Consider the following 27,646-nt stretch of genomic DNA (forward strand, 5'->3'; position numbering starts at 1 on the left):
TTTTGTTAACAATTAACATTTATTGAATTTACTTTAAGTTTCTACTAAAAGTGAATTTATCGATTGGAGAGGTTTCGATAAATTTAAAACAAAACTCGAGTATAATTTTAATACTTTTAATTTTTTTACTATTGACTGATTTTGCTAGTTAAAGCAGTTTTCCACATTAAACCGAAAACTATACTTTTGTTTATATTGTTTATATAACTATTTTTGTGTTTATTTTGTTTTTAATAAATACTAAGTAAGATTCTTATCGGTATAAGACATTGGTTCTATCGACATGCATGATCTATCAAAAAGCATGTCCTGAAAATTCAATGTTTTTAAATTCAAAAATTCTTCAATTTTATATTGCACTACCTCTAATTTATCATGAATTTTCGACCAAACCAACTCTACATAATAGTACAATACTAATGTGTATATACATATTTTTTTTTAGTTCGGGCAGTACAAATGCCTTCTAGTCAACGGTATAATTGATTCAAATATATCTCTTTTTTGGTTTCGTTGACCTACTGGTGCATAAATTAATGCAAATTAATTACAAAACAATTAAATCCATATTAAAAAAATATCGATACAATTGTTAAACGATAAAAATAAATTTAAAAATTTATTTTATATTTTAAAATATAATACGTATATTTTTAAATAATAATAATAATTCAACCCCCTTGAAGCAAACTGTGTTAACAATTTGTATGATGCAAATTAAAAATAAAAATACAAGCCATAACAATGCTTGATTAAAGCGTTGCATTCTGTACTTTTTATCTAGTTACATTTAATGCAAAGACAATGTCTAGAACAAACAAGTACTTGCATATTCATATAATAGAAAAGAGTTGAATAAAGCAAGAAATATTTAAATCTTTGAAAAAATTAATCAAGAGAGTACAAATATTTATGAACCTTTTGTAGAAATACGTTATCTGCGTTCCAGATCTTCCTGATAATTAATTATCATTATTGTAACAAAAACTTCATTGTAATACAACATTATTGTAATAAAAAAAGTTTGGCAGATTTTAGATACAATAGATTTAGATATACGTAACTTTATTTGATTCAGTTTTCAAATTTAGACAGTTTTTATTACAATTAATAAAATTATATTAATATTAACATTTTACATATCATCATACCTAAAATTATTTTCCAGTTTTGTGGACTGGATTTTTGCCTTTGAGCTTAATTAAATACTTTTATGATTAATATAAAGAAGCAAATGCTAGAAATAATTGATATACAATGTTAATATATGTTGTTTTCATTTGGATTTGGACAATTAAAAAATCATTTATCACTTACATCTATAGGGATGGCGAGGCACAAGAATCCAATTTCATTTTGAGCAATGATATTGCGAAAATCAAACCAATTATATTACAATAAAACACAACATATATCAAATAAGCAACTATTTAACTATGTTCAGTGTACATGAATAACGTGTACATTCAAATGGTCTCGCAAACTGAACAACAGGGCTCATAACCAAAACTAACAACATTCCAAAAATCATATATCATAAGACATATAAAAATGATATTTAATTAATTAATTTATTAAAACCAAAATGATTATTATCAAAACCTAACTTTTTACAGCCAATTATACAATGTGTACCTCCAAAAACAATTTTCCATTTTACCATATTATTTACTTCTGCCCCAGTGAACAAACAGTGAACTGGTTTTCACTTTTTGAACCTAATAAATTTAATGTTTTCCACAATTTTTAAAAATGAACTAGCAAACCCGACGAACTCCGTTTCGCCACCAGATGGTTTTGTGAGAAAAATGAAGAATTTTTTTGTTTGTTTTATATTTGAAAAAGAAATTTTTTTTTATTACACAACAGGAATGAATTTATTTCGATTACAAAAATGAAGTGTTTTTTAGTTGAACTTCTCTAAGTAAATAAAAGTAAATCCGCAATTATCCATTTCATAGAAGTGGTCTTTGGTAAACCACATTTTTTGTTTTTTGGTCTGACATTAACACAAACAAAGTGATGGTTTTCAACTCGTGAACAGGCAACGTATAACTGCCCATGTGATAGATAATATTTTTCTAATAATCTGTTTGAAATTTATCCCGCAAACACTAAGCGATTGGCCTTGCGGCTTGTTAGTTGTCATTGCGAACGCAAGGCGAACTGGAAATTGCAATCTCGCATTAAGGCACGATGTCATGCACACTTATTTTCTTAGCTATAAACCTGCGGAGCTCGAGACTTTTCCAACGAATGCAAAATTGTCGAAATTCGGTTCTTGCGTTCTGGAGTACATCGTCAGGAAGGAAAACCCAACTATTTATATATATATATATATATATATATATATAATGTAGATATATGTAGATAATGTATTTGAAATTATTTAAAACAATTGTTGATTATTTTATTACTCGAATTTTAATTACGGTGCATGAAGTTCCAGCAATTTGCATTAGGACACGATGCCATGCACCACTATTTTCTTAGCTATAAATCTTGCTGAGCTTTGCGAGACCTTTCCAACGAATGCAAAATTGTCGAAATCGGTTCGTGCGTTCTGGAGTTATTTTGTCAGGAAGGAAAACCCGACTTATTTTTATATATATAGAAGATAATCTATTTGAAATTATTTAAAACAGTTATTGATTATTGTTTAGTAAAATTGACCATTCGGTTTGAATGGCCAAAGGTACTTTTGTTAAGATAGCTTCAAAGTGTTTAAGAAGTCCGTGATCGACGAGATGCTACCGAACTCTATTGACACTTGCACTTTGTCGAAGGACCAGATATATTTAGTTGTTGGCTATATCAGACCGATTGAATAATAAAAATAAAAGATGATAAATAAGTGTTTAATTATTGTATATTTGAAGAATATTGAGACTTATGGATGATTAGATAGTTGAGTTTTGAATTAGATGTTACAGATTTGAGTGTTAATTTATGACGGAGAATTTAAACTCGGTACAGATAGTGCGAGTTTCTTGGAAATATAAGGATTATAGGAAGATATAGTTAGGGACAGGTGATAAAAATTCTAGGAAAAATTCTAGGAAATTTTATCTTTAAATTTTAGTTTTAAATTATATAATAAGGGATGAGGGTATATTGTCGCTATCCTGCATGGAGATAATAAAATATAATAATTATACCAGGGTTGGGAATGAAGCGTTAACAATTATTTTTATTACTCGAATTTTTAATTACGGTGCGTGAAGTTCAAGTAGCTTGCATTAAGGCACGATGCCATGCACAACTAATTTTCTTAGCTATAAACCTTGCGGAGCCCGAGACCTTTCCAACGAATGCAAAATTGTCGAAATCGGTTCGTGCGTTCTAGAGTTATTTCGTCAGGAAGGAAAACCCGACTTATTTTTATATATATAGAAGATATAACGAATTTCAACAACACTTTTTATAATTTAACAGAATCACACTTTTTAAGAAAAAATTACACTTTTTCAGAAATAAAACTATTTTTTTTTAAGTTCTTTATAAACTTTTTTTAATATATTAAAATGTTTAAATATGTCTAATATTATTTTAATATTGAATACGTAAAATATTTTTTATGTAATTCTTGTTAAGTATAATTTTTTTAAATTTTTTTCACTATTATACACTTTAGATATTGTTAAATTAATCTAGTACATAAATTACAATTATTCTTTTTTCTTTTTTTCAATTTCTCGCTAGTAATCTTTCATCTTTGGCCTTTAGAGCAATCTTAATTCTTCTCATGTAATGCAGTTTTTTATTTTATTAATTGAATTATTTATTGATATTTTACTTTTTAGTTAATTTTATTTTCAAATTATTAATCTCATTACATAGTTTTACGTCTGTTCAAAATTTTCAATTTGAGCTTGAGTAAAAATCCGATCATCCAATAAATATCTATTAAAATATTAATGATATATTTTCAAAATAACATTAAAACATCTCTTACAGAAGCAAGAATTATAAGCATGACGTTTTAAACAAAATTTTTTTCGTTTATAAAACAATAAGTAAGTTGGAATTTATCATAAAAATATGTCATATTAAATAAATATAACGAGCATTTATTATTTGTTTCCTAATATCAAATATTTCCTACAACATGACAATTTTTTTTAGTAACATAATTTAATTATGTTGCATTAAAGTTAAAAAAAAAAACATAAAATGAGTACGAATCAATCGAAACGTTTTAAAAATTTCAATTATGCCAACAACAAAATAATCTCAATTTTTATTGCACGTGTTGTAAATTTATTTGGATACTATTCATTAATTAAAAAAATATTTTTATTATTGGTAATAGTTTTTTTTGCAACAAATGAAATCTCTATGATATGATGCCACTTTTGTGGCACTAGTTTACATTCCCATTTTCAAATTCTATTTACTTGTATTTTAATCTATTATATATTTAATATTTTCCCTCATACTAATCTATGATATATTGTTCATTTATTTCGAAAATTAATTTTAAGCTGTTAGCGTCAGCTAATTATTATCTTTAGAGGTTATTGTAATTGGTTTAAGAATAAATAAATTGAGTATCTGATAAACGAATACAAAAATTCGGATTTTCGGTATATCATTATGAAACAAAATATAAAGTTATATGTATGTTGTTGTTTTTAATCATTGTAGAATTTCGTCTTTTTTGTTAATACATATACAACCGTTAAACTAAAATTTAAAAATTAGTATAATTTATAAAAAAAATAGTTTCTTGTTAGTAACAATGAAATCCATCTTCATGTTCGGCAAAGATTGACATAAAACTGTGAGTTACGAGTTGTGAAAATTATCATTTTGGGGAAATACTACCGTGTGTAGTTTCAGAACTGCGATGGTAATAAATTATATAACCCCATAATGCAAAATTATTTATTTTACGCTGTGTTGAATGCTGTTCTATAATATAGGGCTTAAAGATCCGAGGGTAAAAATGTCCACCACTGATATCTCAAAAATAAGTGTAGATAAGAATTTTTTAACAGCAATATTTGAAAGTATAGGGAAGAAGATGCATAATTAGCCCTCAACTTGATTCTTACCATGTTGCTATCGGGAGATAATCGGTATTATATGAAAATCTATAACAAAAGTATTTTCTTTCGTTGTCAGCTTAGTTAGATCTTTTTTCTTTCACTTTTGCTTAGTTAGACGTAATTTTAAGTTAGATTCAATAGTTTTTTTTCTATAACCTTCATAATAGCTTAAACAGAGGTGGGGTAAAAGGAACGAACTGAATCTTTACCCTGACAAAGGTGTAAATAATAAATAGTAAATTAGAAGTAAATTCTAGTGTAGAAATTAAAAAAAAAAAGATTTTGGTTTTGTTTCTTATTTTCAAAGTTTTAACTATTGAAGAATATGTGTATGAGAAGATTTTTTAAAATTTTAAAATAATTTCCGGAAATACAGCCTTTTGACCACGATAATCCTCTTCTGTTTCCTTTCTTTCAAAAATTTCAAACGCGTGTTCCTCAAAACTTTCTTTTTCAGTACGATCCTTACTATTCCTACTGAACTCATGTGAATTTTTTATACCATCATTCTAGGTTAAATAATATGTTTTTCATTTCGTATTACTAGGAGAGCTGCAATCATGGGTATGGAATTTTGTATTATTTCTAATAGTTTTTAATTTCATTATAAAAATTAATGTTCAAATAATTCATATTGCTCTTTGTTGCGCAGAACTGAAACTGAATTTTTCTTTTTTTTATCATTTTTGGTTATTCAAAAATACATAAAAAGATAATAATTTGATATAAAATTAATAAGTAGAGGTTTGAGTCTACGAATATTTATTGCTATTATGTGCGTAATTATATTAATGACTTACAATGTTTATAATTCAACAAATTATATCTCTGTAAATTTATTTTGCAAGTCGACGTATAGAATGGAACATTTTTTTCACTTATATTGGTTTCATACCTACTAGACTCAGAATATTTTAATTTTTTCAACATTTTAATATTCAATGTTATCAAAGTTTCAAAATATTAAGAATTCTAAATGAAATCATTTTATATTTGCTTATAATTTCGAAAAATCTGTAATTTGTTGATGAATGTTTACAATATATCACATTTACTGACGATATTAACTTATTTTCTTAAATTATATTTTTATAACCGATTTTTATGAAATTGTAAACTTTACAAATATTAGCATCCAAAATATTTTAATTCAATGTAAATATACCTTATTTCAATATTAAATGGTACTTAAAACAGCTTCAGTTTTTGAACTGCTTTAACGTCCATATGTTAGGCTTTTACCAAATGTAATTAAACTGTTTTTCACTTAACATAGCTCATACTAATATCTAGATAATTTTATTTATTCAAAATCTGAAATTTTAAGTCACAATTTTATAAAAATTTCAATTTATTTTATGTAATTTAGTTTATATTTGCTCAGTATTACAATTAGCCCTATAAGTCATGATATTTTTGAAATCTATTGCATTTAATTTTGATTATTTTTTAAAATAATCAACATACCACAACATTATATAAAAATTTCGTTTCAAATTATTTACACTATATGTAAATAAATGAATTTTAAATTTTAAATTTTAAATTTTAATAATTGTTTGGGTGGATAGTGAATCAGAGCTCTCGGATTCGATACCGCTATGAGGAACCTGATGTCAAGCAATAGTAACATAGGTTTCCACTTGGAAATACAGATAAAAATATGTTTTCAAGTAGAAATATCCCTAAATTTTTAAGTCATATTAGCTCAACAGCTTATAGAACTCTTAAGTTCTGATTGTTGCTAATTACATCTAAACGATGGCTGGTATTTTTTTGTAGTTCACTTTGGTTGGCTATCATGATATTGCTTAAAGATATGGCAGATTTTACATAAATTTTATACAATTGTTTTTTTTTGCATTTAGTGGCATATGATTACTCTATTTCACTTACGTCATGGTACCAGGCCAAGCGATATACAGGTGGATTGGCTCGCACCTCACACTCGAAGTACACATCGTCACCTTCTTTTATATCATTGGGATCTAATCCGGCGCCCATTTTTAAGTCGACCACAGGAGCATCTGAAAATAAGAAATAATAATTAGGTGGTCCATAGCACAATGTCACTACTTTGTGAAAATAAGTTAATTTTGTAATTAATAATTTCCAACTTCATAAAAATGTATTACAAAATATTTGTTTAGTAAAATGACCAATTCGGTTTGAATGGCCAAAAAAGTATTTGTTGAGATAGGTTCAAAGTGTTTAAGAAATCCGTGATCGGCGAGATGCTACCGAACTCTTGAACACTTGCACTTTGCCGAAGGACCAGATATATTTAGTTGTTGGCTATATCAGACCGTTTGAATAAAAATAAAAGATGTTGAATAACTGTTTGATTATTGTGTATTTGAAATATTAGGACTTATAGATGATTAGATAGTTGAGTTTTGAATTAGATGTTTTGGATTTGAGTGTTAATTTACGACTGCCTTAGCTATGTGAAATTTTGGTTGATACTAAATTATGTAGATTTTATAATTTTATATATTTTTCTGATTGGCCCATTTTGTGGAGTTAAGGACACCCCATTACAATTTTGGAACCAATCAGTGGTTATTACATTTATCAACCGATCAGGTATTGGTTGATAAATTGCATGATACGAAGAATTTAAACTGGATACAGGTAGTGCGAATTTCTTGGAAATATAAGGATGATTGTATGATGTAGTCAGGGACAGGTGATAAAAATTCTAGGAAAAATGGATTACTGATTTTGCGACAGGACGCGTAACAATGAAAGGGATGAATGAGGGTTTATTGTCGCTATCCTGCATGGAGATAATAAAATATAATTATTTTACCAGGGTTGGCAATGACGCGTTAACAATATTTGATTACAAAAATATATTATGATTTTTAAAATTTTTGAAAATTTTTCCATGCTATTTCCATTCAAAACTTTGATTGAATTGCGCTCTATCTAAACGTTAATATTAAGACCTAAAACTTTCAGAGAATTTGGAACCATTTGAGCCCCTGGGAGCAAGGAAATTCAAAAATGACCATTTTAAGGACCACGCTAATATATATATATATATATATATATATATATATCAACTATGCTATAATTTGCCATACAAATTTATTAGAATAAACACTAACTTCAGACCAACTCATTACGTACTTATTACTTATTGTACTGTTGATATTACACTTAATTAACTAATAATTATTTACTTTGATAACACCAATTCCAATATTTTTTAAATATATTTTATAGCAATGATCAACTACACGTTCAAGATACAATCAGCAACTAAGAAACACATTATAATAAATAATTTTCGACAGTTGCCAACCGTCATCATAGTAACTGATTATCATGCATTCAAATATTAATAATTTACCATTTCTAATCTTACATTAAAGTCATACCTCACTTAAAATTTTCGATTTTTTTTTATTTAGGTATATCACAGTCTCATATGCATGCCAACTGTCGTACCTCTCGTAATTTTATGTATAACTATTATGCACCACTGCTCTAATTTTATAAATAATTGCATAGTACGGTGGACATCAATAAAGTTCTGGTGAATTCTGTCATCTGCAAGATTATACGTGACGAGAAATAGATAATAGATATTTCTCCAGATTGTTCTGTAATTTACAAATATTTGTATATTTGTTGTGTCTGCAGTTTTATTTTTCCCTTTGCATCATTAGCATTACCATGTTTCTATTTTGTACCATGCTCCTTACTATTTTGCAGTTAATTAAGCTTTTGTGGCAGTGTTTTCAAACTTATATGTATACTATTATTTTATCCTTTATCTATGTGTACTTTTATATGGGTTTTCCTATCATTACAGAGTTTTTATTTTGTGCCTTAGTTGACTTTCCTCTACGCTGCTCATGTGATCCTCTTGTACGATTATATTTACTTTATTGTGCACCACTGCTATGGTAATTTCTAACGTCTGAATGATTACACGTGACGTGAAATAGATGAGGTTTATATTCCCAGATAATTTTATAATTTACTGGTACTTTTATATTTGTTGAGTCAGCAATTTTATTTTTCCCTTTGCGTCCCTTACTATTTTGCCTCTAATAGCATTTTTGATCCTGGATCATTATAATTTCATATGCATGCGAATTGTCTTACTAGTGTTTACATACTTATATGTTTACTCCTATTTTATCTATAGGTTTACCTATAATTACCATGTTTATATTTTATTATACCTTGTTACCTTACTACTCCGCCACTCTTGCGATCCTTGATCCTTGGTTCTTAGTGTCATATGCATGCCAACTGTCTTATACTTATATGTATACAATAATTTTATTTGCGGGTGTTTCTATAATAACCTTATGATGGTATCCTTTATCCTTGATCCTTATAGTTCCAAATGCATGAATATAGTTCCATTTCATTTTTTTTTTTTTTTTTTTTTTTTTTTTGAAATTTCCACTTCAGCCATCTTACACCGACCATAATGCGTTTCACTCCTATTTGGAATCATTTTCAATAAGCGCGACATGTTAATAAAATTAAAAAATATTGTGTTATCAAAACTTGATTTAAAAGAAAAAGATTGTGAAACAAAGAAACTTCTGGTGAATCTGTCGATCTAGTTTTGAATTTATGTATTCGTATTTCCCATATTTGAATCCATGTTCATTTTAGAAAAAATATTATTAAAAATTTTAAAAAATAATGAAATCATTAGAAAATTGCATTTTTTGAAAATGGTTCTATTTTTTTTTTTGCAATTCTGGTGTCATGTGGCAAAACCAAAGGCTTGTTTAACAATTGTGTTTTTGTTTCGATTCATACTCATGTTATATATAATGCTATTAAAATTAAAAATACAATTATCAAAACACAGTCTTGAAAAAATCTACTTGGAGAAACATTATCTAATATTTGTTCCGCCTTTGTGATCTTTTTGAAATGCAAAGTCGGTATAAACTCATAATTGTGATTTAGGGTTTGGGATAGTTTTCCAGTTAGATGAAATGTAAAGAAATTGTTCTTAAGGTTTTGGATTTTTTTAACGAATCTAAAAATTCAATTTGCTTCCAAGGTTCTCGAGTTGATGCTAAGGCGCTGTGAACAGCTCTAATAATTGTGTTTATTATGTTTAAAGCTATTTTCATATTAAATAAAATGTCATTGAAATTGAAAAAACTATTATTAAAATATGGTTTTATGAATATTGAATTTTTAAGAAATGAATCTAAAATTGTTGCAATGATGCAGCTTTGTCTTTCCTCATAATATGGTCCTTTTATCTCAATACATTTCTATTTTATACAAAATGTTACTAAAATAGCAGACACTATTATTGAACCAAGAATTTGACAATATTTTGAAAAAATGTACCTGAAATTCTTTCCGCCAAATCTTCTTCCACGAAGAACTATAATTTTTAAACCGCGGTTTTATTATAGATAAAATGGTATTAAAAATAGTTAAAACTTTTACGAAAAAATTTGGGGTCTTGTAACAAAGCTATAGTGATGCAGGGTTTCATCAGTATTGTTTAACTTGTTTGAAGTCACTTGCATATTGTAAATAATACTATATATATTGACTAGCATGCAACTTATACCAGGAAGGCCAGCCGACCAGGCTCAAAAGGAAAATACCTCGAGATTTAATATAGTTTATATATATATATATATATATATATATACACCACTGGGCCTATCTACTAATTTGTAAACAATCAATTGTAAACACTTGTCAGCATTCTCTGCTGAATATAATTATTTTTATAGATTGCAGAATAGAAATAAATATATATATATATATATATATATATATATATATATATTGAATCTTTAACAAATGAATCTAAAATTGTCCACCGAAATCCACTTCGATTTCTTGTATCAATGATAGGGCGCTGTAAGTTTCTCATAATTGTGTTTGTCTTACCTGAAGAAAATTTAATTTTAAACAAATCAAATATTTAAAACAATAGAATTTTGATAGAATGAACCTAAAAAAATTTTCACAGATCTTCCACCTCGAAAATCTACAATTTTTAAAGTGCGATTGAACTTTGTAATGATGAATTCATTAATCGCGGCCTTTATTGTAGACAAAATAGTACTCCAAATAAGTAACAATTACTGAAACAAATTTAAAAAAAAATTACTTTTGGGTCTTGTAACAATGCTAGAGCAATGTGGGCTTTCCTCATTAATGTGCTTTACTTGTTTGGAGTCATTATAATATTGCATAAAATGTAGTTAAAATTAGCAAAACTTGTTTTAAAAATATTGAATTTTTAAGAAATCAATTTAAAATAGTTTTCCATCTCCAAAATCTTGTACCAATTATACGACGCTGTAAGATTTTTTCATAATTGTGTTTTCTTGCTTAAAGCAATTTTTATTTAAGAACAAGAATTACTAAAATAGCAGACATTGTAATTTAACTAAAATTATATTTTTTATTATTCTAAATCTTCCACTTCAAGATCTATAATTCTTAAAGCCCGCTTGAGTTTTTTATAATACTGTATTTACTAAACGGAGCCGTTTTTGTAGATAAAAAGGTATTTAAAATAAGCAAAACTATTGCTAAAACATATTTTAGAAAAATGTATTTTTTTAAGAATTATTGTATTTTTTTCCGCTTTTGGACTTTATTTTTCATGTAGGCTTTCTTCATTATTGTGTTTTACTTGTTTAAAGCCATTTTCATTTTGGATAAAATGTATTTTGCAGACAAATTGTAATAATAATTATCTTTAAGTTATTAAAATAAAAAAAAACTATTAACAAATTAGAATTTTACGAATTTTTAAGAAGTGATCTAAGTATTTTTTTCCACTTCCGTGGTATTATTGCAATGATAAATCTGTAAGATTTACCATAATCGCCTTTTTCATGATTGAAGCCATTTTTATTTCAATTAAAATATCAAAGTAGCAAAACTGTTATTGAAACAAGATCTTGAAACAATGGAATTTTGAAAAAATGAAATAGAAATATTTTTTCTCAAAGTTTTCACCTCGCATGCTACAATTTCTATTGCGCGGTAATAGCTTTTTAAAAGCCATTATAATTTAAAATAAAATATTATTAAAAATAATATATAAAATATGTAAAATTGTATTTATTTTTGAGGGTCTCGCTCATTATTACATTCATTTTTGCGCATTCATTATTTTTAATTTCTTCCCAGGCGCATGCCCGTTACTCTAGCCTATTTCAAGTCTTGTGCACTGATTTTTTAATGTAAAATAAATGAAAAAAAAAGAACTACTCGGTTCAAATTAAAAAAAAACTCTCTAATGGGCGCTTACTTCCTTACAATTACCAACCCGAATCCGGGGTTTGGAAAGAAAAGTAGGCTAAAAGGCACTTTTACCTTTAAAATTTAGTGTACCAAACAAGATATATGTTATGTACAAAAGCATGATTAAAATCAATATCGGACTTAATACTATTTGACAAAAGACCAATGACACTTTACTCTGAAAACAAAAAATTAATTTATATTATATGATTTTGTATTATATTATATAATACAAACTATTACAAAACAAGGTTTAGAAAAAATGGAATTTTGAAAAAATGAATCTCAAAAATTTTCTCTCAAAGTTTTCACCTCGAGTGCTAAAATTCCTATTGTGCAGTAGAAGAATTTATGATTGGGTTTTCTTCCTTAAGTCGTTTTAATATAAATTACTACACTATTAAACATATGTAACCTATTACAAAATAATTTTGTAAAATATAAATCTATATTTTTTCTCACTCTCTGCAAATGCAACCCTCTATTATTTTTGGCCATCTGCACTCAAATAAACCAATCTCATTTATTCCTAAATTGATATGTCAACTTAAACATCCCTGAATCAATACCTTGCTTTCATTACATGTATTTTTATCACATTGATTTTGTGTTGCGACTATGAAAAGTCCGTGATTTTATTCACAATTTGTATTTGTTTTGAGAATTATCAACATCGGCAGCCCTCTTAAAACACTGCAATCTTTCTTTATAAATGTGCTTCTCTTGTTTTCGTTTCAATCGCACTTTAGATATACAGATTAATTAAAAATTTTAGGTTAATATTGAAATATGATTTACAAAATTAAAAATTGAAAACAAAATTAATCTTTTTTTTACCGCAGCGGTTAAACTTTTCTTACAATTGTTTTTCTGTTAATAGCAGAAGCCTGTTCATAGCCATTCTTTTTAAACTTGGGTAAAATATTTACATAGATAAAAACAAACTAATATAATACATCGTTTTTGAAAAAATGCTTTGTTTTTGAAAAATGATTTTCAATTTGTTTCCACTTTCCGAGTTTTGTAGCTATGCTGAATCCCAGTAAGGTTTATCGTGATATGGTATTCCTTCTTAAAAGCCGTTTTCCTATTTGATAGTGTAATTAAAATACAAAAAAACTATTATTAGTTAATGGTTTTACAAATATTGATTTTTTTTAGGAAAGTATTTAATTTTTTTTCTGCTGAGTGAATTAATATTTTGAAACAAAACCATGTTGAAGGAATAAATCTGAAATTTTGCCTGCGAAATTCTCCACCTAGAAGAAACGTTATACCGCGTTTCAGGTTCTTTTAACTGTTAATATCTTGTTTGGGGCCATTTTCATTGTAGATAAAAAAGTGTATAAAAAAATGAATAAAACTAATACTAAAGCATAATTCCAATATATTTTTGAAGCAAACATAAACTTTTTTCTGTTTCTGTTTCTGTTAACCACTATTTTAACTTTTGTTTATATATTACCCTCGATTTTTTGTTTTGGCTACCGTGTTCCAATCACATCAGATTATCAATTAGTGCAAATCAATCAGCCCATTAATACTATTTTCATCTCAATCTATAATTTATTCTACAATTAATTTTCTACAATACAAATACTCCGGAATTTTTCAAACTTTCATTTTCACCATATTTATTTTGGAAGTCGGGATTATCCGGAAGATATAAATAAATCCTTCTACGACTTTGTCGCAATAATAAAGTTCTAAACATTGTTTATAATTATGATTTTTCTGTATGAAGCCATTTGATAATTTTATGAAATTACAAGGGTCAAATCAATTTTGGAATTTGGAAAAAATTAATCCTTTTTTTTCTGCTTAACCCTCGGTCGGCTATTTATGTACCTTCGAACGGTCGGAGTGGTCTGGCTGGAGCACACATTTTTTGTCCTGTTTTTTTTCATTGATCAACAGCTAATGAAATTTTAGGATGAGTCCAGAAATTCCAAGTCCAAGATAGGATTACTAAAAGTATTATTTTTTAAATTGATGTCGAAAAAATCTGGCCAGACGACTCCGACCGACGGAGGGTTAAATGCTGTTTGACCTATTTTGTCTTTTATTTGCATGATACATTACAAAATTTTTTTGGGCTATCCACAATCCACTAATTTACCAATTTGTACCAATCAGTAGGTTTATTTATTCAAATTTCGATAAAACTGGGATATCACTCTGAATATCGTTGAATCGTTGGAAAACGCTGTACTTCAGCGTCAGTATTTTAGTCTCTTGTTTACATATTCAGTTACTTGGTTCAGAACAATATCTAGGATTTTGTGGTCCTAAAAACTTAAAAATATTTACTTAGATATAAGCCTTCAAGTAAATAACAATATTATAATTCGTTTGCTCGAGACAAGTATTGATTTTGAAACATTGGTCCAAATCTATCAACAATATAAACAATTCCTTGAATTTCATTCCATGTTTTTAAAATTGTTAAATCTTTTTCCAAAATAATATAAAGTGTCATCAAATTGAAGCAGATTAAATATACCGCTTTTGGAAGTATTTTTAATTTTTGCCTGTGTATAATAACATTTTGCGTTGGATATTTTTATTATAATTAAAAACATATGGTGTAGCTTCGACCATAAAAAAAACAGTTTATAATTTGCATTAGATGCACTCGGATTCAATTTGATTTGCATAGATATTAGTAATCTCTGAAACATCTGCTCTCATATGAATTAAAATGTTTCAATTAAGCAATAACATTTTAATGAGATAAATAGTAGCATTTGTATTATATTTCTACAATTTTGAAAAAAATGCTTTTATGGATTCGTAGATTTGTGAATAAAACGTGTTCTTGTAAACCAAACAATGACATAACTACATTGAAGATGATTAACTTGTTTACGATTTTATGGTAATATAAATTGAATGTATATTGATCAGATTGATTGATTGATTGATTGATTGATCTAATTTATATTAAATTGCATTATCACATTTAAAGAGCGTTTATGACTAAATGTATATAATTAGTATATAATACTAATTATTAATACGCATGAAACACTATTTTATTAAGATTAAATTTCATATAACTTTTGCGTGCACTTTATATAGTTAGATCTATATAATTTATTCTTATAAAAAATATTTTGCAAATGTTATTTGCCCTAATTATATTATATAAATCTCAAAATGTACTACCTGCAATTACTGATATGTAATATGCAAATAATTATTTTACCCCAAGAATCCAATGCAAATATTACGAAGAACTATTAAAAAATGTCTAATTATTATGGCATGTTGATACTATTTTTGCTCTAAAAATATATTATTTAAACAACTTATTTCAATGTTTGATTGTTCAGAAAATTGTATATTTTTGGCTAGAATTTTGCGCAATTTACTTTCAAAGTTGTACATTGTTTAAAGAGAATTTCACAATTTTTGAAACCAAACTTTTGTATACATTGCAATTTCATATTAAATAATTCAAATTCAAATAAAGTGAAATATTAAATTATTAATTTCCCAAAGGAGAATATCTCAACTAACTACTCAAATTTTTATGAAAATATTTTTACATTGCTATTTGATAAAAATATTTTCATAAAGTTAAATAATATTATTCAAGTTGTAATATTGTGAATTTAAATAATAGTATTTTAAAGAAATTTTTTTCAATTTACTTGATCAAAATATGAATTGCAAATTATCTGTCAGTATAAAATAATTTAAACTACTCAAGTTTTTGTTAAAACATTGTTTAAAGCCATTTGAGATATGAATATATAATTAATAAATAGCTTCAATTTTTATTAAAGTTGTAAATAATTATGCCACATATACCAAAACTGAAAATATCTTCCTTAAAAATATGACACCCAGCAACTTTTAGTGTATTCGCCGAAATAAAATTTTCATGTAGGTAGATTAGGACTATGTAGAGGAAACGTAGAAAAGTACTATAGAGAATGTGGCTTTAAATAATATTGGATACTATGCCATTTTTATGCTTTTCTCATATTATTTTATTAATACAATATATGTGAAATTATTAGAAAAACCATTATTACTTTTTCCCGTTCTCTTATTACTTATTATTTTTCTTTTATTTTCATATCACCCTCAATTTTTTATTGAATGCATGAATTTAACAACTTAATTCGATTTTCAAATAACTTTAAGGGAATTTCATTTGTAAATTTTAGACATGTTTTAGTTACTTAGACATGCTAGGACTATTTCTGGCTTTCCTTATGTTTTCTAATTTTACTTTTACTCTTCTGAATTTTTTTTTTCGTAAACTCCCACCTCAACGGGCTGGTAGCCACGCTAAAGCTCTGTGATATTTCCTTATATTATTTTTCTCCTCTTTGGAATCAGTTTCAATTTGATTTTTTTTAAATTTAAAATAAGTGTTGAACCTGGTTTTATGAAATTATAAAGGAATTATAAAAATGCAACTTAATTATGAAAATGCATCAAAGTATTAATATAATTGTAATTCTGTTTGTATATTGATTGCAGAATAAAATAGGTTTCTTCCTAAATGTACGATCAGTTTGTGACATTGATTTTTGAAATTGCATGTATTTCGAACTAAAATTTAATTCATTTTAATTTGTATTTTTACAGGATCTTTTAAATACAATATTTCTTGATGGCATAGTTCCCGTACGATGAAGACGATGATGGTCAGGTAAGTTTCATTTTATTGCATTGCACTTAAATAATATAGTTATATATAGAAAATATTATTATATGATGTCACACCAAACACAAAGGTAATTACAAATTCCCATACATGGTCATAATTAATTGACACAATAGAATCATTAGTACTAAATAATAATACTAATTATATTAAAAAATTGTAATCAATGTTTTTATTTCATGATTTTTCGAATAAGGTCATGTTACATCATAATTAATTAGATAATATTAATTATATTCATATATTTCTTCAAATTCGTCCTTTTGTATATCATTCTTCCTAATCTTAATCTTATTAATTCGTTTATCTAAATTAATTATTGTTTACCATAACATTTATTTGATGTATAAATAATTATTAATAATCTGTAATTAAATTTGCAATGCAAATATATGAAATATAATAATCTAACAATTATGTTGAGTATTAGTATTTAATAATGTTTTTGACGGAAATATTTTTCAAGTTTTGTTAAGAGGGTTTATGCAATTTTAACACCGCCTTTTTCTGAAGTGTAACTGTATTTTTAATTAATAGCAAATGATTATTTCATTTACGTAATTTTATACACTTCATTACATGAGTAACACTTTAATTTTATTACTGTTTTTCTATTGGATTTTTTATCCAAAATTTTTAATAATTATCTAATATTTTTTGAAACTTACATACAAACGCAAGGTATACAAAAAATATAATTTTATAGCACAAACTTTTTTTATAATATTATATTCTAAATTACTTATTTATTGCCATCAATTATTTTTGCGTATTATTATTATGAATATTTGTTTTAATTTTGATAATATTCTACTTTTTGAATTTATTACTTACTTTTTAAAATACCAATACAATTTGAATGTGTAACACAATTGCACCTATGCTGAAATTTACAATTTTTATAAACCTTATATAATCTAATGCTAATATTTTATAGTGCTTTACTATTAAATTGGATCTTAATTTAAATTCATTTATTATTAGTTAAATTTATTAGTGGTAAACATTTTCTCATTGCTTTGATGTGAAAAATATATTGAAAAAGAAACTTAATTTAATAAGTATGAATTCGTCCTGAATTATAAAGATGTAGGTCAAGGTTGGTTAAATCGTACCCTCTAAGGAAATAATGCAATATTTAGTGCAATTTAATTAAAAGAACATATTTGGCGTTTATTTTACCGCTGTTTTAATGAGCTTCAGATTAACAATTTACGACATGTTTTATTAACATAAGTTTTTCAATTCAATTTCAGTTCGTAATCGCATTACCAAAAAATTTAGTCGCACGTACTTCTAAAAAAACTATATATAACTCTGTCTGAGATCAACTTCTCTCTAGTTAGCAAGTCAAATAATATGAATAATTAACAATTGAATTGAAATAATAATATCAACAAATGTATTCACAAAATTATTAGGTGCCTAAGTGCAAAAATGTAGAAAATACTGTTTATGAAAGTATCATTATTGGATCTTGCAAAATTGTATTTTTCCATAATTTCTACGTATTTAATAAAATTAAACTGTGGTGCAAAGTATTTAAAAATAAATTTAGTTACAAATGTTGGAACGCTAGGACTTTTTGCTCTTCAATATCATCCTTTTAGTAAAGTATCATCCATCTAAAAGTATAGTTTTTGCTCTTTGAAAAACTATAAATTTTTAGGAAAAATTTACTTTTTTTGAAAAAAAAGACTTTTTGAAGAAAAATTTATTTTGACATATTTTGAAAATTTTGAACTTTTTTCAAAGCAATCGTACTGCTTTAACTGCATAAAGACAATATATCGAAGCGCGAAAGCGCCGCGTCGCCGTCTAACGGATAAACATTGGGTCGGAATCCATAGGAATGTAAACAAAATTTATACTTATTGACTTATTTATTTATCATTTTTGAACGACAAATGGCATTTTTTTAATTTTTTTTACTAGATCTCCGAAACCGATAGACCTGCCTTTATGAAAATTTTATCAGTTCTTCATCTTGTTAATACAAGCAAAATGTTTTTTGAATTAATCAAATCAGACGCTCCGTTCTCTTAAAAACTGAGTTACCGTTTTTGGCACCTTTTGCTCCATATCATAAACTAATCAGCACGTCTTCTTATTAATACGAATCAACTGTATTTTGAATTATTCAAATCGCTTCATCCGTGTTCCCGAAATCGTCAACGAAAATTTGTATCCGCACACACACATATACGCGCACACACATACATCAATTAAGGTATGCCAAAATGTTTAGAAGGTTATAAAACGTAAAGATAAATAAAAAATTTCATTTTTGATGTTTTTGCGATTACTACAACCTGCCCAACGGGAAGTTAATAATTACATTTAATAAAAGACGATCCCGGTTTCTTCTATAATTATCGATCGTATATATATACATATTACGATTATAACATACTTAATAGTTTCACTTGCTTCTCCATGTAAGTTTGGGTGTTCCAAATCCCAATTGAATTAAGTGCCCCCGGCATCCCCTACATCAAATGCAACTGCGACTGAAATAGTTTTCGTGTAGCTACTGCTAGCATTTTATATGCAAGCGAGGGATTCGGATACTTCTATAAATGCTCGAGGTACTCGCGTGTTGCTTTCAATAATGCTAAATAATCCAACGCGCTCATGGAACGCTGCACATACTTTTAGGAAAATTGATTTAAAAAAGCGTCACATGTATGTTGACCAAGTTCTTGCATAATAAATCAGCTCTTTTAATTCGACTAGACTTTTTTAATCTCAACGTTATATTTGAATATACTTTGTACTTAGTTTTTAGTACATTTCTGATACATTATATAGTTGAAAATATCTGATATTTTGCGTCAAACTAGATCGAATAATTGCGATAGCTGTGCTATTTTATAAAGTAATCCCATGTTCCAAACCTTTGGGTATATATATATATATATATATATATATATATATATATATAGAGTTTTATACAAAATTGTACATAAAAATTGCATGAAAAAATCATGATGTTTTTGAGAGAAACCTCCGCTGAACTGTCAAACGCATTAATATTTTTCAATTGAAAAAGCACCAAACGGTTAACTATAAAAAATAGAGGAATTTGTAATTTGCAAACTTCTAACCGTGAATGCACACTACACTTATCTTAACTTACAATTTTGAAAACGAGTTCTGATTTTGAAGATTTCAATTTTTGCAATAATTCAAAATCTTATAAAGTACTATTATTTTTGTCCAATCTACAATGATCAGCCAATGTGAATGTTTTTTGAAACTAGTGGGGTGCATGGCATAGTGCCTTAATGCAAATTTCTGGAACTTTCCGTACCGTAATTAAAAATTCGATTCAATTCAATTGTAATAATTGCTTTGAATAAGTTCTAATAGATTATTTATTATAAATACATACTGTAAATTAATATAATATAATATTGATAATAATAAGTGCTTATTTTATTGGGCGATTTTTTTGATTTTTTTTCAAAATTTTTAAATTTTTTCAAAAATTTGAAAATTTTCAAAATTACGAAGTTTTTTGTAAAACTATTTTCTACACACCGTCTACACAAGCAAAATGGTTTTTGAATTATTCAGTTCGGACGCTTCGTTCTCTCAAAAACTGAATTACCATTTTTGGTTCTTTTTGCCCTGTATCCTCAAAACGGCTAGACCTGCCTATGCCAAAAACTAATCAGCACGTCTTCTTATCAATACAACATGAATGTTTTTTTTAATTTTTTGAATTAAAATGTTTTTTTTTTAAATTTTTCAAATCGGTTGAAGTGTTCTCGCAGCCGTCGACGAAAATTTGTATCCGCACACACGCACACACATACACATACATCCTTTATACACACATACATACTTTTTTTTGAAGTATGCCTAAAAATATGAAAATTTTTATTTTTGATTCTTTGCGATTACTATAACTAACCCTACGAGAAGTTAATAAACTTTTTTTGACCTCTTGTATCTTTGCTATGCGTAGTTTTACTTCCATTTGAAGATGTAGTTACAAAGTTGTTAAATTTAATAGTATTTAATATTACCGGTCAATTTTTTTCTTTTCAGTCCCACTTAAAATTACACTTATTTTTAAAAATGAGTACCGGTTACTTACATAAATTCTTGCAATCATTCAGAATTGTATGACATATTATTTTTGTTCAGTCCACCTTGAGTCCAACATGTGTTTTATGTCATTGAAACTTGCCTCAAGACAAAATATCAATATCAACTAAAGTTTATTAAAATAAAGTGAAAAGACTTTACAATTTTGAATACAAAAAGAAAAACACACTCTAGTGCGTGCTTACAATTATTCCATTATCAACCCTAATCCGCAGAAAAGCACTTTCACATTTTTTGTTTTGAGGTATGTACGTACTGACCAAGATATTTGACATCTTTTAAAAATTAAGGCCGATTGCTTTTAAGAAAGCACGATTACAATCAATATCGGAACTTAATAATATCTCAAAAAAACATTACACCTTTTTTCTGGTCTAGTATATAATAAGTTAGCTTTTTAGTTAATTTTGAAATATTTTATTGCATTATGCGAGATATGACACAATATATATATAATTATGTACATGTTTTTATATTCTATAGGTTTTTCTATTTTATAGGCATACATTTTTGAATGTTTCTAATTTCAGTTAGTAGTATATAGTTAGATTCAATTTAATTTAATTTTCAATAGATATATTTCAATATATAAGAACCATTATTACATGCAATATATGACTATAATATGTGAGTTTATTATTCGAGTGTATTACGCACCAATAATGTTTATATAATTATACATTTTATATAACCTATCAGCATAAATAATAATCGGGCAAAAAGGGTAAAGTTAACAATTTCCCAAAAAGAGTACATTTCATTTCATTATCAAACCATTTCTGGTGTAGGTCTAGGGCTTGATAATAACATTAATAATAATATTATTGGGGTGATCCCTACATTTCTGGTAAAAATTTCTAGTGCCCTTCTTTATTTGCTCAAGTATAGTCGGTACATCAGTGTGTTCATGTATATATTTTGTAGAGGAATAGTATCTCGTCAGTGAGTCCCTTGATTTGTTAAGTTACTAGTCATAAAGCATTGTTTTGTACTGTCTGTAGTCTCCGTTAGTTTTTGTTGTCGCGTTCAATGCTGGAGCGACTATTAATGTATATATTCACTAAATGTGAATATTCACTACTAATATCTTTTTTTAGCTAAAGCACCGGACACTCTATTTAACACGTATTATTTAAGCAAATATAAATCTTTTTATTTCAAAATACAAGTGAAAGGGGCATATGGGGCACACAGGTACAGGATCACGCGCCTGTAACGCACACGGCCACGGCGAGAGCAACCCTTTGCTGTTTTAGGCGCAAAATCACGGCGGCACCTAAATATCAATGGGGCAATTCTAGCATATTTATGCATTTTACATTAGAGCGGTATGCAAGGATAAAAGTTGTACTTGATTGTTATTCGTAAAATGGTAGAATATTATTAGATCTTTTAACCAATTTTAGTAGGTGCCATCAACAGAACGAAAATGTCTATGGAATATTGATATTTCTTGTGAGAATTTACGCAATTTATTCCAATTATTTAATTTTGTTCTGTATGAGTGCTAACGGTCACTACATACCACCATTCTTCGTATTTCCTCTTCAAAGAATGGACATCTTATGATGAATTCTCCAGCTGAGAGCATCGATGTGGCCCAACCAGAAGGGTGGATAAATAGTGATTTTTTTTGCAATATCTATTCGTCAAAGACACATGTGCAAACATTCCAAAGTGTAGAGGGGCTACATATGTGATCAATGCAGGTTATTTTAGAATGTCCGGTACTAGGTGCCACTGTTTATAATCATAATTTTCGATACCAAAGTTTGATTGATAGTATTAATTAGTTTTTAACAAAGATTGCGGTTTTTGGTAATTTAGTTTGACTTCTCACTTTGTTATCTAAAATAAATCATAATTTAATAAACATTTCGTAAAATATTTTTTGATTTATTTGTCAGATATAATTTGTCATTATGCATGTTTAGTTTATAACATTCTTGCAAAATGATTAACTACTCACTCTGCTCATTGTTATAGCATACTTTGAATATAAATAAATATTCGTTCGCTACGATATAGAATATAGTACGTGCATAAATACTTTTTGTTATAATGTATTTTACTACCGGGACATTCGTTCTATCAGTTTTTCACAATGACAACCGAGAACACAGAAGCAGTTAGTGCTTTTCATACGTGGTACACCTGAGGATCGTGTTTGTATATGCAGCAGCTATTGTTTGTTCTGTCGTGTAGCTTTGTATGTTATGTACGGCGTCGGCTGCACGTCGTTCTACGCGTATAATTACGACTTGCTCTACCTATGTGTTTCTGCACCAGGAAATGTTCGTGCAAAGCTCACACGGGCTTAGCGAAACATTAGAGAGGAGCTTAGAACGTTGAAACACACTCAAAGAAATAAATACAAGGTGTCATTTTTGATGAAATAATGGTGGATGAATTAAGAATAACGAATTTAAATTTCAATTCATATGCACTTGTTGCTCCGCTTCTCCTTACACCAGAAACGAGAAGACTAAAAAAAAACTTATGGTCAATTAACTTGATCCTGTTAAATTGCATCAAATAGTACATACCCACTAGGGTAACTATTATTTATAATTATATTTAATTAATGTCGGGAAAAATAACTCAGATAAAGCTAATTATCTGATTGTTATTAAAAAAAGAAATAAAAAAATATATCTTAAACAAATCAAATAAAAGAAATAAAAAAAAACTTTGCTTTGCGATTTAAATGTCGATTTTTCAACTTCCGTATAGCAAAAAAATGGAACAAAGAAATATTTGCGTATCCTCACGTTCCAAGGTTTTCTAAACATTTTGGCATACCTAAGAAAAAATTAATGTATGTGTGTTTATGTGTAAGTATGTTTGGATACAAAGATCAACTGATTTGAATGATTCAAAAAACAGATTTGTATTGACGAGAAGATGTGCAAGTTTCTTTTGGGAAAAGATAGGTCCAGCCTTTACATTTTTACAAAGGCAGGACCAAACAGTGAAAAAAATTGCCATTTTTCAAATCCATAAAAATCAATATTTTTGAAAGCAAATAAATTTTCAGTAGATTTGTTTTTATATATATATATATATATATATATATATATATATATATATATATATATAGCATTGATAAAATTTCATATCTCGTTTTTAAAATCACGCATTTTTGTTTTGCAAATTACATTATAAAGACCAATCGTACCTATGTATTTAAATGTTTTTAATTTAATACTTTTTTATTTGATGAGTATTCGTCAAGCCATTTTATAAATCTTTAAACTATTTTTCAATTTATTCGAAAAATATTTTGGGTAATTGAGGTAATAATAATTATTGCTTAAAATGTTACAATTAATTAATAATTATAGTTCAAGTTACTGAGTTGTTTCAGTACAAAATAATTGTGCTCATTTTATTTCTAACACTACTTTAGAGAGCTTACCTAATAAAATTCAATATATTATATTAAATATTAATTATTGTACTTATGTTTATTTATAAAGTAATATTAATTAGAATATTTTGAATATTAAGCAGTTCATAATCATCATTCTAAAAAAGATCTAGGCAAGTTATTCATAATTATTTAAAGGTTTACTCTTTTACCTAATTTAAAAAACAAAAGTTTTCACTTTTTTTCTGAAAAAAAAATCTAGAATTAATGTTTTTATAAATATTGTTTATTTAATTATTTATGGGTTACCATGATTTTGAGTATTTCCACAAAATATTCCAATATTCTGTAAAATGAAAAATTATGCTAAATAATTAATATTTAAAAAACAACTCATTTTAAGTACAAAAGAAAAATGCAATCTTTTCAAGTTCATATTATAATATAACTGTTATTTTTTAAACTGTTTTTAAAGGTTTTGTATAATTATAGTGAAAACTAATATTGTTAATAAATATCGAAATTGTGAAGTTTAAAAATAAATAATCGCAATGAAGTAGTGATGATAATAATAATACATATAACAAAAATGGTATAGATTTGTTTTATTATTTTAATTTTCCGCTCTTGCTATAGAGACGCGATGACTGTTGTATGTAAATTTAGCACTAGTTTGAATCTAGATAAGGTCTTTATATATAATATAGTTACATTAAATCTAAATTTTCAATATATCAAATGAGAACTAAACAAAAATATTTTTTTATATAAATTATAAACATTTATAACAAGTAAAAAAACTAATTTTCTATCAATAATTAATTATAAATAACAAATATATGAACAGAACATAATAATTATGTTAAAAAACTTATGTTATTAATAAATAGAAAAGATTCAGCGCCATTAATGAAAAAATACACGTTTTTTCTGTTTCAGTCGGCCTTTATTTGCCCTGAGACTTTTTTTGCACTTTTCGGGAGCTATTTTATATGGCGTCTTGTTCACTTACAATTTTAAATTTTTCTGTGAGATATTATTACACAGCTTTGCATCAGTTATTAGCAACATAAAATATACATGAATCTGAAAATTGAACATCCAATTTTCCTATTGATCTTGGTTTCTTCTTATTGATCAAAATTTTATATGCTATGAGTGGTAAGAAATAGCATAACGAAATAATTTAAAATCTGCTGGCAATTTAGATATCAATATCAAGAGTTGTCCAGTACCCAAATGTTGTAGAACCTCCATTGGCTTCCAAGTAACCTGAGTTTTCATCCCATATGCGTTGGAAAAAAAACTTGCGTTGCAAGGCTAACCTTCTTCCGTTTCATCTTTCTTTGGTCAAGATTATGTTCTGTTAATGAAGAACATCTGCCAAACAATCTGCATTTTCATCAAAATCTTAATACGAGTTTACAATATCTTTCTGTTACCATACTGCAAACGTATACATTTGTAGTTTACAAAATCTCTCTGTATCCACAATGCTAACGTCTACATTTGTACAGAACTTGATATATCTTTATTACCTGTATTGATAAAACTACTTGCCAATAAAAATTATTATCGTTTCTAGCCACAAAAACGTGCAACGACAAATATCACATGGAGAAAGAGTTAAAGCAATCAATCAAAGTTGCATGAACTTTCTCATTCATACCTATAATATCTATAATTAATTAATTCGCATAAGCACGTTTGTATTTTCTAAGAGCGCGGCCCATTAATCAGTCCACTTCCCTACTAGTATCTTACGAACTTTTTTTGAATTTTTAGTTTGAATTGTTTTATTATAAATCGAGGAAATTTTTTTAGCACTTTTTACTTATTCTACAGAACGACTCGGTCGATTGTTTTGTAAAACATAAAATTAGCTAATCAGATTTTTTTGTATAAATACTCTCCTTCAGGAAGTTATTAAGTTTGCACTTTACTATTCCAATATAGAGTATAACGGGGCTCAAAGGTCCGGCGGTAAAACGGTCCAACGCCATTATTTAAAAAACAAGTATAATATTTTACGTATAATATTGACATGAAACGAGCTTTCATCTAATGAACTCTTGCAACGTATATATCAAGTGATAAACATATATCAAATTTTGTAACAGAAGTATTTCTTTTCAGTTTTAATTTTTTTGGATTGGAGATATCTAAATATTTATTAACCCTTTCTACTCGAGAATTGCGGAATTTGTATGTCTTTTGCCACCGGAGCGGCTGCATCCGAGAGCAATGGTTAAGTACGTGAAAATCGTTTACAAACAGTTCAAACATTTTTGTTAATTTTGTTATGAGAAATTATTAATTTATACATTTCTTATATTATTTTTTAGAAATATCAGGGTAATTCTTTTGCTATAAAGCGTCAACTAGGCAATCAGGGGGGCAGACAATTTACGAATAATGAATTGTCAATGAAATGATTTAAAAAAAATCTTAGACTTTTTGAAGTGTTGATCAAAAAAAATGGAAATCTTGATAATCAAAATTGATTTTATAATTATTTGTGAAGAAAAGAAACAGAATTATTTGAATATTTTTAATTTATATGAAAATTATTCTTTAAATTTTATGTATGAAACAAGAAAAAATCTCTATTAATATATGTATTATACATTTTACAAAATATTAATACTTCACATTCTTATATACTATATAACAAAGTAAATTAAGTTGAAAAAAATACTAGAGATTTATTAATTTAACAGTTATTCCAATTCTGAACAAGATCATATATAGTGTGGTCTTCTCGCTCATGAAATTTATATTTCACATTGGTTAAACAATGCCAGCAATTATTTTGTAAAATCGCTTATAAATAAGAAAACGATAATAAAAGTGTTTATCTTGACTTGCTTATGGGGTAAAAATGGACAGATTACAATTTTAGCAAAATAGTAGAGAAAAAACATATTCTATAATTAGGAATTAACTGGGATTTTTATTGAACAATTACAGTTCAATAGTTGTTTGTATTATTATGTATTGGGATGTAGTTTTTTTGGTTCAGATGTATAATACTAAAAGTCAACATGAGCTTTTGTGCCCCTACTAAATAATAATAGGAAATTACTTGGTCTTCATTCAAAACATATCTATACATACGCTTTTCGAGCTCTAAGCTATTGACTTGTTACCTGT

This window comes from Ctenocephalides felis, unplaced genomic scaffold (genome assembly GCF_003426905.1).
Source record: "Ctenocephalides felis isolate EL2017-DRISC unplaced genomic scaffold, ASM342690v1 CF-g0.4_SCAFFOLD_03572, whole genome shotgun sequence".
Lineage (NCBI taxonomy): Eukaryota > Metazoa > Arthropoda > Insecta > Siphonaptera > Pulicidae > Ctenocephalides > Ctenocephalides felis.